The sequence below is a fragment of the Phaenicophaeus curvirostris genome, chromosome Z (assembly GCF_032191515.1).
Source record: "Phaenicophaeus curvirostris isolate KB17595 chromosome Z, BPBGC_Pcur_1.0, whole genome shotgun sequence".
In the NCBI taxonomy this organism is placed as follows: domain Eukaryota; kingdom Metazoa; phylum Chordata; class Aves; order Cuculiformes; family Cuculidae; genus Phaenicophaeus; species Phaenicophaeus curvirostris.
Genome location: NC_091431.1, coordinates 75,087,469 through 75,099,796, shown reverse-complemented (window position 1 = coordinate 75,099,796; position 12,328 = coordinate 75,087,469).

Here is a 12,328-nt window from a genome sequence, read left to right as displayed (position 1 = left end):
TGAGCGCTCCCTTGGTTTGCAGATCATAGAATCACAGAATCACTAGGTTGGAAAGGACCCACTGGATCGTCCAGTCCAACCATCCCCATCAAATCACTAAACCACGTCCCTCATCTACCTGTCTTGTAAACACCTCCAAGGAAGACACCGAGTTGGGCGGGAGCGTTGATTGGCTTGAGGATAGGGAGGTTCTGCAGAGGAACCTGGACAGGCTGGATCCACGGGCCAAGGCCATGGATGAGCTTCAAGGCCAAGGGGATGAGCTTCAACAAAGCCAACTGCTGGGTCCTGCACCTGGGACACAACAACCTCGTGCAGCACTCCAAGCTTGGAGAGGAGTCATTGGAAAGCTGCCTGGCAGAGAAGGACCTGGCGGTGTTGGTGGACAGTGGCTGAACATGAGCCAGCAGTGGCCCAGGTGGCCAAGGAGGTCAACAGCATCCTGGCTTGGATCAGCCACGGTGTGGCCAGCAGGAGCAGGGAAGGGATCGTCCCCCTGGACTCGGCGCTGGTGAGGCTGCCCCTCAAATCCTGTGTTTGGTTTTGTGCCCCTCACTATAAGAAGGACATTGAGGGTCTGGAGAACATCCAGAGAAGGGAACAGAGCTGGGGAAGGGTTTAGAGAACGATCCTTATAAGGAGCAGCTGAAGAATCCGAGGTTGTTTAGATGGGAGAAAGGGAAGCTGAGAGGAGACCTCATGGCTCTCTGCAGCCCACTGGAAGGAGGCTGTGGTGAGGTGGGTGTTGGTCTCTTCTCCATGTAACCTGTGATAGGATGAGAGGGAATGGCCTCAAATTGCACCAGGGCAAGTTTAGACTGCATATCAAGAAAAATTTCTTCACAGAAAGGGTTGTCAGGCCCTGGCAGAGGCTGCCCAGGGAGGCGGTGGAGTCCCCATCCCTGGAGGGGTTTAAAAGTCTTGCAGACATGGCACTTAGGGACATGGTTTAGTGGTGGAGTTGGCAGTGTTGGCTTGACAGTTGGACTTGATGATCTTAAAGACATTTTCCAATCTCAACTATTGTGTGACTCCAGGGGCAAGCTCTCAGAGACATCCACCTTATGAACAATCCTCTGGGAGGGTGAGGGTGGGGTACACCAAACTGATACTGCCCCAAGGTCCCGTGTCTGCTGGACCAAGGGGCATAGTCAGACTGAGTACGCAGAGAACTTGAACTGTAACCCATCACAAACAGCACAAGCTGCTCAGATGTCAAGGACAAAGAATCACAAGACCAGGACACTGTCCAGACACGCTCTCTCCCCATGCGCTCTGTGATAATGGCCAAGGTTGAAGAGTCACTCCTTGATCTAAGCGTATCAGGGTTTTACGTGGCAATGTGCACTGGGAGTTGTTCCTCTTCAAGGACAGGCTTCACCCATGTTTCAAGCACAAACTGTTTCACAGCTTCTACAGGCATAAGCCCTCGCTCATGGTGAGGTTTCCACAGTACAAACCTCTGCTCCGGGTTATCTCCCAGTACAACCCAAACAGCAGCCCCTCCAGCCTGACACAGACATCACGTCCCACCTGCCTGGGAAGCGAGGCAGGTCCTTCCCAAAGACAGGGACTCAGGATCCCAACCTTCAGCCCTCTCCTTGGTCTGATTCCCTAAGAGAAGGGCCACAAGTTCCCACACCCGCAAAATGATGCTGGAGACCTGGAATTCCACACTAACAGCTTCACGTGGAAAAGCTTCAGGAAAAAGGTCTCTAACATTTTAATGCTCCCCACTTTCGTGATCTTGGGAGACCACAGTGCATAGTCATGGGATGCCAGCAATTATGAAATCCAGTGACAGTGGGAGAAAAGTGCAGGCATCAAAAAAAAAAAAAAAGAATAAAAGACCCCCCCAAAAAACATGGGGGAGATTAGCTAGATTTAAAACAAAAATGTTTTAAGTCCTGGTCCTAAAATCATAGAACCATAGAATGGTTTGAGGTGGAAGGGACCTCAAAGCCCATCCAGTTCCACACCCTGGGCCAGGGCCTCCCCACCCTCACAGCAAAACACTTCTTCCTAAAACCTCATCTCAATCTCTCCTCTTTCAGCTCAAAACCGTTCCCCCTCACCCTGTCCCTGCACTGCCTGGCCAAGAGCCCCCCTCCAGCTTTTCTGGAGCCCCTTTTAGTACTAGAAGATGTGCTAAGGTCTCCCTGGAGCCTTCTCTTCTCCAGACTGAACAACCCCAACTCTCTCAGCCTGTCCTTGTATGGGAGGTGCTCCAGACATGGGATCATCTCTGTGGCCTCCTCTGGACCCATTCAAACAGTTCCATCTCCTTCTCATGTTGGCAATTCCAGCACTGGACACAGGGCTCCAGGTTGGGTCTCATCAGATCAGAGCAGAGGGGCAGAATCCCCTCCCTCTGCCCACACTGCTTTGGATGCAGCCCAGGACACGGGTGGTATCTGTGTCCACACTGCTTTGGACGCAGCCCCAAACAGCCCCAGCAAAACCAAAACACGCTCCCAGTGACTTTTAGCTGCCCAGATAATGGATGGGGAATAAAAGGACCACAGCTGAAGCTTGCTTTCAGTTTTATCACCTGCTGCTCTAATGAGATTATGTGGATTAGCTGTATTTTAAGGGAACGTCAGTGAACTGGGCAGCCTTTCTGGGCAGGTTTTTAGTTCTACATGGAATAATGCCGGAAAGACATCAAGCCAGGTGGCTATTTTTAGAAAGCATTCCCCTAAATAACCTAGGTGGAGAGAAATCGCAAGGCAACAGAAGTGTGTTAATGCAGGCAATAGCTGAATGAATGAATGTGACGGAGAGAAACACATTCATCCCTGGTTTCTCTTGGCTGACTTGCATAAGAAATTAATTCAGCCAGGCCCAAGCTTGCATTCCTCCAATGCTGCATTGTGAAATGGACTCAAACCTTGAAGGGAATGAGCAACTCAATGGCCTCAAGCTCTGCCAGGGGAGGTTTAGGCTGGACATTAGGAAAAAATTTTTCACAGAAAGAGTCATTGGTCCCTGGCAGAGGCTGCCCAGGGAGGGGGTTGATTCACCTTCCCTGGAGGGGTTTAAGGGACGGGTGGACAAGGTGCTGAGGGACATGGTTTAGTGTTTGATAGGAATGGTTGGACTCGATGATCCGGTGGGTCTCTTCCAACCTGGTGATTCTATGATTCTATGATTCTATGCACTCAGTATGCACTCTGCCCTCCAGACAGAGGTGACAAGCCCCACACCCTCTCCTCTGATGCAGACCGGACACATGCCTGGAAAGATGCCCCCCAACCAAGTCTGGAATCAGACTTCATCATCATCCTCTGGAACGGTTCCAGAGGAGGCTGCAAAGATGATCCAAAGGCTGGAGCAGCTCTGCTGTGGGGACAGGCTGAGAGAGTTGGGGTTGTTCAGCCTGGAGAAGAGAAGGATCCAAGGAGACTTTGGAGAAGCTTCCACTGCTGAAAGGAGCTCCAGGAAAGCTGGGGAGGGGCCCTTGATCAGGGATTGAAGGGATAGGATGAGAGGGAATGGCTTTAAACTGGAAAGGGGAAGATTTAGACTACACATTAGGAAGAAATTCTTCATTGTGAGGGTGGGGAGGACCTGGCCAGGTTGCCCAGAGCAGTGGTGGCTGCCCCAAGGCCAGGTTGGATGGAGCTTGGAGCCCCTGATCCAGTGGGAGGTGTCCCTGCCCATGGCAGGAGGTGGAACTGGATGGAATTTGAGGTCCCTTCCAACAAAACCATTCTATGATTCTATGATTGTGTGACCATCACAGCATCCTTCACCACATGGGATGCAGCAGCTCCATCCCACAGGAGCAGCGTTTCACCAAGACGCAGACAGGCGTTTGCCCAGTGCTCAGAGGAATGGGTCTGTTTTACAGTCACTGCACACATGCTCAGAAAACCCAGCACTTGTGCACTCTCTCTCATTTTCTCCCAGCTGTCCTCAGGATTTAAGAGGAACTCGCGGAGCAAGCTCATTTTTATTGTTTTTTTGTCCCTGGAGCTTACTCCTGCAAAACACCCAGCAGCCACGAAAAAAACATTCCTTCATGGAATGGGCTTTCAAATGCTGGAAGTGCCTCCCCAGGGAAGTGGTGGAGTCACCCTCCCTGGAGAGGTTTAAAAGATGCCAAGATGTGGCACTTGGGGACATCATTTCATGGTGGAGTTGGCAGTGCTGGGTTTACAGTTGGACTCGATGGTCTTCAAGGTCTTTTCCAACCTAAACAATTTTGTGATTCAAAATAAGTCAGACACTGCATGGTCCAAAGTCCTTTACTCCTTTTTCCCAGGATGGGTCCAAATTTGATCCCTGGGGAGTGAATCCCAGACGATTTGCTCCCTCTGTTCCATCCAGCCACATCTCTGCACTGTTTCTCTTGTCGTGACTCAGCCAGGGCTCACATGTAAAACCCAATTAGGGATTAAGCATCACCGCAGTGCAGCGCGAGTACGGTCTCTACCCCAGGCAGCTCACAGCCTGGGATCCTCAGCTCTGACCCTGGTGAAGCTACAAAAATAACCCATTACAAAGCCCCTTTAACTGCCTTGCCGGTGGTTTGCACAAACTCCATCTAAGCCTTCAGGTTAAAAATGAACTAAACATTTAACAGCAAATTCTCTTCCATTCCTCCCACTTTAACTCATCAATTTTAATGAGGCCTTGCTGAGGGGGAAAGAATCATAGAATCATGGAATGATTTAGGATAAAAGGGACCTTAAAGCCCACCCAGCCCCCTGCCATGGGCAGGGACACCTCCCACTGGATCAGGGGCTCCAAGCCCCATCCAACCTGGCCTTGAACCCCTCCAGGGATGGGGCAGCCACCCCTGCTCTGGGCAGCCTGGGCCAGGGCCTCCCCACCCTCACAGGAAAACATTTCTTCCTAAAATCTCATCTCAATCTCTCCTCTTTCAGCTTAAAACAATCCTCCTTCATCTTATCCCTGCACTCCCTGATCAAGAGCCCCCCCCCAGCTTTCCTGGAGCCCCTTTCAGCACTGGAAGCTGCTCTAAGGTCTCCCCAAAACCTTCTCTTCTCCAGGCTGAACAAGCCCAACTCTCTCAGCCTGTCCTCGTATGAGAGGTGCTCCAGCCCTCTAATTCTGCTCCCCGTTAAGACCTGGATGCTCAGAAGGGAGAAGGAAGCAAGAAAGCAGCTCCACAGCCAGCTGGGAGGCTGCTGAAGGTTCAGGCTCATTTGCTCTGTTCTCACACATCAGATGATTTAAACTTAGGGCCGAAGCGTCAGCCTGCTCTACGCTTCGTGTGGAGCCAACATAATAAACGTCCTCTACACCAGCTTGGGCTCTAGACTGCCAGGGCCCAATGTTCAGCCAAACACTGCTCCAAAACTTCCCTCCTGCTCCGCGTGGGGCTGCAAAAGAGGGATCAGGATGGAGCCATTTCACAACCTTAATCCATTTCTTGACTTCTGGCTCCAGTGGGCGGCAAGATGCCCATTTTGCAGAAGGAATCATGCCAAGACAACCTGGCTGAGTGGTTAGGTTTGCAAGACTCACGTCTCAGATCCACATCTTCCTCTTTTTAATATCTGTGGCTCAAAAAAATGCACGTATTTTTCAAGGCGTTTTGCAGAACCCGCGGTGCTTTGCTGGGATAAAAGCAAGCTGACAAATATATTACAGCAATAAAGCTTATCTTTCCTAAATGAGTAGTAGCAGCCACATGAGACTTATTCAGATAAAAGAGGCCAGCGTAGGAGATGAGCTTAGATTCCAGCATGTGAGGCCAAATCACTGGGAGATGTTGCGACTCCGTGGGGGACGGGAATTTCTTTCCAGGGTCTGCAGGACTGTCTGCCCTCCTTAGCGCCACGGCACGGGTGAAATGAAACAGGTGAGGGGAGCAAAGCCCTAACCTACACTCCTCCCTAGAGAAAAAGGAGAAGTTTTCCAAACCTTGCCACCACAGCTTTCCCTAGCTGCAAAGGATTAATCCTTTGACTGCTCCTGGGACCTGCTGAAATACACAACAGTCTCACGCTGCAAGCATAGTAAAGGGAATTTCTTTCCAAATTCTTCCCTTTTTTTCCAATAAATGCTCTGTCTATTCTGCTGCATTTGACCAATTGCCCAGAGCAGGGGTGGCTGCCCCATCCCTGGAGGGGTTCAAGGCCAGGTTGGATGGGGCTTGGAGCCCCTGATCCAGTGGGAGGTGTCCCTGCCCATGGCAGGGGTGGCACTGGATGGGCTTTGAGGGCCCTTCCAGCCCAAATCATTCCAGGATTCTGTGATTGTATGAATTAGCTTTGCAGCTCAGAGATTTTTTTTTTTCCAACCTTAGCCCCATCTTTCTAACAGACCATGGCATTGCTAATGACTTAGTGTCACAGTTTAGCTCTGGCCTGGCCAATTTCAGCAGCTAAAATGAAGCAATTGGTCTCCCAATTCCCCTCCCCCTCAGCCCACCCTTAGGGAAAGGGGAAAGGGAAATGAGAGAAAAAGACTTGCAGGTTAGGAACTGAAACTATAGATTTATGGAAATGGTAGTAATAATAATAAAGTAGTAATTAAAATAGTAGTAATAATAATAAGGAAGTAATAAAATATACACGAATATGTGGAATCATGCCCCTACTCCTTGATGATGGGATGTCACCACAGATGCTGCGGGGCAGACACGAGGGAAAGGGTCTGAGGCTGGAAGGGAGCTGAACTGGATTCAGGAATGCATGAATCTGGGATCAGGGGCAAACAGACAGGCAAGGTCCTCACTGGACATGGGCCATTGAAGAAGACATAGAATCACTGAATGGTTTTGTTTGGAAAAGACCTTTAAGATCATTGAGCCCAACCATCGATCCAGCCCTGCCAAGCCTGCCACCAGACTATGTCTCCAAGTATGATATCTACACGTCTTTTAAACACCTCCAGGGATGGGGACTCAACCCTGGGCAGCCTCTGCCAGCACCCTAGAACCCTTTTAGTAAAGAAATTCCTCCTGATACACAACCTAAATCTCTCCTGGCACATCTTCAGGCTATTTTCCCTTGTCCTGTCACTGGCTACCAGGGAGAAGAGACCAACACCCACCTCCACCACAAACTCCTTTTCAGGAGCCACGGCGAGCAATAAGATATTGACCTTTGTGATCTCTCGGTTTCATCCCCCGTATGAGGTGTGTGGGATGGAATCCCCTGTTGGTCAGTTTGGGGTCACCTCTCCTGAGTGACCTTTCTCGCCCCTTTCCCTTTCGGCTCCTCCAGCTCCAGGATGGCCTTGGTGTCCGTAGGGCTGAGCACGAGCACTGGCCTTTCTGCATCCCAGTGCCTGTGTGGTCGCTGCTGGAGAGGAGCCCTGTCTGACACACAGGCATCAACGCTCAGAAAATGAAGCTCCTCAGATGAGACTGAGCTGAATCACAGAATCACAGAATCACAGAATAACCAGGTTGGAAGAGACCCACCGGATCATCGAGTCCAACCGTTCCTATCAAACACTAAGTCACAAGCTGATTCTGCTTTAGCTCAAACCACAACACCTAAGGAGACAAAGACTGCGAAAACCTTCCCTGAATGCAAAATAACCACTGCACTAGCCAAAACACAAGGTAACAAGGTCCTTGAAGCGCTGTGATCAAACTTTCTACCATCCCACTCAGCGCCACTAACAATCTTGTTTGTGTTTCCTCCACCCTTGCCCGGCTCAGTGAAGCGCTCTCTGTAGCGTTTAAACTTTGTTAATCAGTTGGTATTTATCAGAAATACTGAGGTCACTCACAGTAAGCGGTTCAGCCCGCGCACCTGCCTGAACGTCAGGGGATGCGGGGATGCAGCTGCTCACCCTGGGCTAAAACCCAGCGCTGAAGAGGCGCGCAGATGGCACGGACGTCTGTTGTGCCTGAAAACAAGCAGGTATTTTGAGAACAGCTGCAGCCCACTCATTGCTCCCTGAATTGTTGTTCTCTTAAGCGCTTGTTTAATAGCGAGAGCAGATAGGGCTTGGGTGAGGCTGGAATGTACGTTAGAGAGTTGACACGCAAATCCTCTGCTGTGTAAAAAACAGCTAGGTGGCTGGGTCTGGTGGTGGATGGAGTTAAATGCAGCTAAAGGCCGGGCACAAGTGGTGTCCCCAGGGCTCCGTGCTGGGTCCTGTCCTGTTCAATGTCTTTATCCATGATCTGGAGGAGAGTATTGAGTGCTCCCTCATTCAGTTCATGGGCGACACAAAGCTGGGAAGAATCCACTGGAGGGCAGGGAGGGTCTGCAGAGGGACCTGGACAGGCTGGATCCATGGGCTGAGACCAACAGGGTGAGATTCACCACAGCCAAGTGCCAGGTCCTGCGCTTGGGGCACAACAACCCTGTGCAGCTCCAGGCTTCGGGAAGAGCAGCTGGAAAGCTGCCTGGAGGAGAGGGACCTGGGGGTGTTGGTTGAGAGAGGCTGAACATGAGCCAGCAGGGGCCCAGGTGGCCAAGAAGGCCAATGGCATCTTGGCTTGGATCAGAAACAGCGTGGCCAGCAGGGCCAGGGAGGTTCTTCTCCCTCTGGACTCGGCACTGGTGAGACCGCTCCTCGAATCCTGGGTTCCTCACTGCAAGAAGGACATTGAGGGGCTGGAGCGAGTCCAGAGAAGGGAACAGAGCTGGAAAGGGTCTGGAGAACAGGGGTTACGAGCGGTGGCTGAGAGAGCTGGGGCTGTTTAGCCTGGAGAAGAGGAAGCTGAGGGGAGACCTCATTGCTCTCTACAACTACCTGAAAGGAAGTTGTGATGAGGTGGGTTCTGGTCTCTTCTTTCAAGTAACAAGTGACGAGAGGAACTGGCCTCAAGTTGCACCAGGGCTGGTTCAGACTGGACATCAGGAAAAAATACCTTCATTGAAATGGTTCTCAGGCACTGGAAGAGGGGGTTGCATCAAGCTGCAACGTGAGGCCTCCCTGTCCCTCATTCAACCTAGAAAGTAGATGACTTGATGATGACCTGACAGCAGCTGGTTACAATTCAAGTTTCATTTTCCTGGAAGGATCTCACTGGATTTCACATTTCCTTGTTTGCCTCTTGTATCAAAGAACTTAAAAGTGACACCAAGTTTAATGCAAAAGTCAAGTAAAAGAGAAACGTGAACGTGAAATTTAGGCTTTACATTAAAATTACATCACTGAAGCTTTGCAAGCAGTGGGATGGGTTTGCAGGAGTGAGGAACACAACAAGCCTCACCTGCCCTCAAAGAAACGGCAGCAGCCGGCTCCATGTTCACAGCCTTACTGAAATGCACGCAATTATTTCTGATTTATGGCACTTCTGCACTTCTGACCACGTTCAGCCTGGGAGAATACATGGCAGGAAACAATGGCTGTCCCACTCATTTCAAGCTCTGGGGAAAAGGCTTTCTTTCAACCCTGGAATTAAGAAAAAAAAATAGGAAGAAATCAGATTTCCCAGAGAGCAGAAAAACTGTGATTCTTAAGAGAAATAACCTGAAATACTCCCTGGGTCAGACTCAGTACTTGTAGAAGAGATGGAAACCAGTCCCAATGTTCCAACCGACAATACTGGCAGAAACACAGAGTAATAACTTCTTTTTCTTCTTCTCATTCTCCTTGATCTCATTTTAATTGGACCTGGTCCCAGCTGAATCAGATCCCAAGAAGCCCAGCACCTACCCTCTGTCCTTGGAAGTCGTTTTAAGCCAGGACCTAATTTCCACATTCGCATTTCCAGCCCTGCCTCCTCGCAGCAGGAAAGGGTTTAATTTTACCTTTACCCAAAGGCATTTTCTAATAGTTCAAAACTTTCCGTGTCTCAGGGGACAGGGCAGGGGGAATTAATGGAGCACAGAGCCCTGGAGAGGGGCTGGGCACAACCGGTGCTGCCACAGCCGACGTGGATGAGAGTCCACCTTGACTGCAAACGTGACCCAGCCTGTGCTTTCTTCCACCTGCATAAATGCCCAGGTCAGGAGCACGCACATGGGGCTGGGGATGCTTCCAGCTCCTTCCAGAGCGACCAGGAGAGCTGGGAAAGGGGGAACAACTCCTTCCAGACAAGCTCATGACTCTGTAGATGATATATAGCATTCCCTCTGCCTAACTTCACTTACACGTAGAAACAAGACACTCTCAGAGTCCAGAAATGATTTGTAGTTTCCTTTAGGAAGGGATTAGAGGAGGAGGATTTGGGAAGCAGGCTGTACTCTGCAACAGGAAATTTGATTATGCTTTTAATCTTTTTGATCTGGATGAGGGCTTTGAGTGCACCCTTAGTACGTTTGGAATTGACACCAAGATGGGAGGAAGGGCTAATCTGCTGGAGGGTAGGGAGAGTCTGCAGAGGGACCTGGACAGGTTGGATTCACGGGCTGAGACCAATGGGGTGAGATTCAACACGGCCAAGTGCCAGGTCCTGCACTTGGGACACGACAACCCCATGCAGGTCCAGGCTTGGGGAAGAGTGGCTGGAAACTGCCTGGAGGAGAGGAACCTGGGGGTGTTGGTTGACAGCGACTGAACATAAGCCAGCAGTGGCCCAGGGGGCCAAGAAGGCCGATGGCATCTTGGCTTGGATCAGAAACAGCGTGGCCAGCAGGAGCAGGGACGTGTTTGTGCCCCTGGACTCGGCACTGGTGAGGCTGCATCTCGAATCCAGGGTTCGGTTTTGCAACCCTCACTATAAGAAGGACATTGAGGTGCTGAAGTGTGTCTGGAGAAGGGCAACGGAGCTGGGGAAAGGATTGGTGAACAAAGGCTATGAAAGGCAGCTGAGAAGCCTGGAGTTGTTCAGCCTGGAGGAAAGGAGTCTAAGGGGAAACCTTATCACAGTCTATAAACCCCTGAAAGGAGATTGTGATGAGGTGGGTTCTGGTCTCTCCTCCCAAACTGACAAGTGATAAGATGAGAGGAAATGGCCTCAAGTTGCACCAGGGAGGTTCAGATTGGACATCAGGAAAATTTTCTTCACTGAGAGGCTTTTCAGGCATAGGCAGAGGCTGCTCAGGAAGGTGGTAGAGTCCCCATCCCTAGAGGGGTTTAAAAGACAAGGCAGACGAGGTGCTCAGGGATCTGGTTTAGTAGTGGGCAGGTACGGTTGGACTGGGTCATCTCAAAGGGCTTTTCCAACCAAGCTATTCTATGATTCTATAATGAGTTTACACAGCTAATTGCTGCAGGTGTATCAGTTAATATGTAATTAGCACTATTGTAAAATCAGGTGTAGCCAAGAACTGACTTGTGCAAACAATCTGAGCAGCTAGGACAGATGGACATGGACTGAGTATCAGTCCCAGAGCGTTGTTTGCACTTCCCTGAATCCAAAGGGATCCTAACATGAAGCTGAGACACAGGTGAGCTGCTTCCACGGGAAGCTGTAACTACTCGGGATGTCCCCTATCACTCAGCCCGGGAGTAAGACAACAGCTCGGGCAGTGCAGGTTAACTTTTTATCTGCAGCAGGTCATGGATGGTGATGAACGCACTGAGGGTGAAAGAGCAGAATGCAGGTTTCCCTCCTTCCCATGGTGGATCCACTGTCCCCACCGCAGAGGGACTGTGGACTGAGAAAAACATGTCACCATCCCTGCCAGTGACCCAAGAAATGTGCAGGTATCCATGTCTCTGACAGACACACCCTGTGTCACTGGCCACATCCAAAGCAGCGTGCCCAGCAGGGCAAGGGAGGGGATTCTGCCCCTCTGCTCACTCTTGTGAGACCCCACCTGGAGTCCTGTGTCCAGTGCTGGAATCCCCAACAGAAGATGGATATAGAATTGGTGGAACGGGTCAATAGGAGGCAACAAAGATGATGATGGGGGATGAAGCACCTCCCATATGAGAACAGGCTGAGAGAGTTGAGGTTGTTCAGCCTGGAGAAGGCTCCAGGGCAACCTCAGAGCAGCTTCTAGTACCTCAAGCAGCTCCAGGAAAGTTGGGCAGGGAATTTTTACAAGGTTGTGGAGTGACAGGATGAGGGGGCATGGCTTTAAATTGGAAGAGAAAGATTTAGATGAGACGTTTAGATTGGACATTAGGAAGAAATTCTTCATGATGAGGACAGTGATGCCTTGGCCCAGGTTGCCCAGAGCAGGGGTGGCTGCCCCATCCCTGGAGGGGTTCAAGGCCAGGTTGGATGGGGCTTGGAGCCCCTGAGCTAGTGGGAGGTGTCCCTGCCCAGGGCAGGGGGTGGAACTGGATGGGTTTTAAGGTCCCTTCCAGCCCAAACCATTCTGTGTTTCTATGTACCCAGGCACTGCTTCTCACTCCAGCAAATGCTCACTGCAGTGTTCTGAAAAGCTTTTCCCTTGAGTTCCCCAGCATCTCCCATTCCTCCCAGGAATGGCCTGAAGATAAGCGCACTAGAAGCCTCGTAGTGCTGGGCTGCTGCAGCGGCGTGGGCTGC